The sequence below is a fragment of the Salmo trutta genome, chromosome 18, assembly GCF_901001165.1.
Source record: "Salmo trutta chromosome 18, fSalTru1.1, whole genome shotgun sequence".
Lineage (NCBI taxonomy): Eukaryota > Metazoa > Chordata > Actinopteri > Salmoniformes > Salmonidae > Salmo > Salmo trutta.
In genome coordinates this window covers 39,804,671-39,807,426 of record NC_042974.1, presented here as the reverse complement: position 1 = coordinate 39,807,426, position 2,756 = coordinate 39,804,671, and the positions used below count along the sequence as shown (strand labels likewise).

The 2,756-nt window shown below is 44.6% G+C and overlaps 1 long non-coding RNA gene across 1 annotated transcript; it reads left to right on the top strand.

Annotated features, from left to right (window-relative positions):
* Positions 1-1,024: 1,024 nt before the first annotated feature.
* On the top strand, positions 1,025-2,237 carry LOC115153297 (uncharacterized). The gene is made up of 2 exons (XR_003867678.1): positions 1,025-1,471; positions 1,833-2,237. It is a non-coding gene; the product is annotated as an uncharacterized LOC115153297 (long non-coding RNA).
* Positions 2,238-2,756: the final 519 nt, after the last annotated feature.

The following is a 2,756-nucleotide window of genomic DNA, read 5'->3' as shown; positions in this document are numbered from 1 at the left end:
ATGTATCTTTCTTATAAGCGAGGGGACGTTACTCATTTTATAACCTTACATTTAAGTCATTTAGCAGACGCTCTTATCCAGAGCAACTTACAGTAGTGAATGCATACATTTCAATTCATACATTTTTTTTCCCATACTGGCCCCCTGTGGGAATCAAACCCACAACCCTGGCATTGCAAACACCATGCTCTACCAATTGAGCCACAGGGAGGCCCACCTTCATGGTGTTATATTCAATCGTGCTTAGGTAGCTAGCAACATTCTTCTATTAGCTCTGTAAAACAATGCTAGTTGCGTCGGAGAAGTATTAGCTTGTGTTGTATTTTGAAGCTACCCTGGCCTTATGACTCCCTAGTGGCGCAGCGGTCAATGGCACTGCATCTCAGTGCTAGAGGCATCACTACAGACACCCTGGTTCAAATCCAGGCTGTATCACAACTGGCTGTGATTGGGAGTCCCATAAGGCAGCGCACAATTGGCCCAGCATTGTCCGAGTTTGGCCGGTGTAGGCCATCATAGGTAAATAATAATTTGTTGTTAAATGACTTGCCTAGTTAAATAAAATAAAACATATGACCATGGTTTGTTTATTTGGTCTATTCAGCATAGCTCTGTTCTGCCCTGCCTTGCCCCCTTGTTGAGCTCAAAAGTTAGTTTCTTACTGTTATAACTCAAATCTGTGATTTTGTCAATGCAATAAACTATTTTTATAGCAGTGTTTATTATGTTATTTGTAATATTGTTTTATTGCTATATCCTTATATTGTATTCTAATTAATAATTCCTCTTTATTCTATACTTTCAGAAACCACAAACAGTATTTGCCAATATCATAACTGGAACTGGACATCTTTCGAGCTGAAGATTGAGGACAGCTTTTGTATACTAACGTACACTCCTTAACAGTTTTACTGGATGAAAACACAGCAAGAAAACACATAGGCCAATATGTAATAGTTGTCTATTTTATTGAAGTATTGGTAGTTGGTTCAACAACAACTTGTTGTACTAGAGGACAGAAAATTGAATATGCATAACCCATATTTAATATTCATGCAGTGACTGAACAACTGCATTTCCACCCCCACCTCTAAAGGCATAGTATCATGGCAGGTCACCTGTCAAGTCACCTGTCAGGTCAGTCAGTCACTTATTGCTGCAGATGTGCTCAATAATGCTTGAGCATGTGATACTCCTCAAAGCATGGTGAAATACATAGAGGTGTATCACAAGCTAAACACATGTATTTTGTCATCTTCCTCTGCTTACTTCTCCTGGCGCCAGACAGGCAGACTTTGCAGTGCCTCCGTGTGCGACTACCTTGAGCAGCAGTTTGAGGGACTTTGCAGGGAAAATGCCATGCAGTGAGGCGTAGGGGATTGTTTACAGCAGGGCGACCCCCAGTGGAGGGGCGCCGAGGGGTGTGGTGCTCCTCCAACAGCTCTCTCATGAGGTTCTCTCTGTATTTTTGGTAGGTAATTACTTTACCTATGAGGGAGTGGGGAGGATGAGGAAAGTTAGAGGATGATGAGGCAGTGGGTAGGTTGGTGAGATATTGTCACTGTAATTGCATAATGGATTTGTATGTGAACTGTACATCCAATTACAAAAATACCTTGTTCAGTAATCATCTCACCTGTTAGTTGGCGGTGAACTATGCTGCCGTTGAGGACAGCAGTGTCGATCAGCTGGAAAAATATCTTCTTATACCACTTGGTCGTTTTCCGAGTGCATTCCACAAAGCTGTTAATCATGTCCGCCTTATCCACGGCCCCCATTTTGAGGTTATAGTCTAGCACACAATCTGGTTTGATCTTTCTCTCTCCCGTCAGGTGGTCCACCTTCCCTGTGGCCGACATGGTTGCTGTATGGACAGTGGAGAGGACATGGACGTCTCGTTTGTCATGCCACTTTACTGCCAGCTGTTGACCGTTCTCCTGGAACTCCACCTCCCCTCTCTGCATCTTCCTGCATCCGAATGCCGGCATCCCCTTCCTGTTCGACCTGACTGTGCCACAGGCCCCTGTGCTGTTGGAGAGCAGATGCTGGAAGAGTGTGGGACTGCTGTACCAATTGTCCACATACAAAGTGTGTCCCTTGCCGAGATGAGGAGCCAGCATGGTCATCACCACGGACCCAGACACCCCAAGCCCCTCATAATGTTTGATGTCAGTGGTGGACCCTGTGTAAACTATAATATCCTGGACAAATCCTGTCTTCACGTCGCACATGACAAAGAACTTGACTCCAAACCTGTGCCTTTTGGAGGGAATATATTGACGGAACGCCAGCCTACCTTTCCATAACATCAGGGACTCATCAATGCATAGGTCCTTGTATGGCACAAAGACCCGACCAAATGCTGATGTCAGGCTGATAAGAACAATTCTTATTTTGTATAATGGGTCACTTAGGATGGCAGTAGCATTGTTGACGAAATGCAGGCATCGCAGCAGAATTAGGAAGCGGTCTTGGGAAAAGAGGGTGGCAAAGAAGGGAGTTGCAAACATAGGATCTGTGCTCCAGTATTCTCTTAGGGAGTTCTTCTTTACTATCCCCATGAGGAGGACTGTCACCAGGAAGGTATACATTTCACTAATTGTGGTTGTCACCCATTTAGCGAGTTTCCCCCTCACTCCTGGCTCTCTCTTCTCCTGTAGCTCCAAGGCATAGCGATTGGTCTCATGTACAATGTTTCCCACGAGCTCCTCTGTCAGAAACAACTTGAAGCACTCTGCCTCAGTTGGAAATGGCAA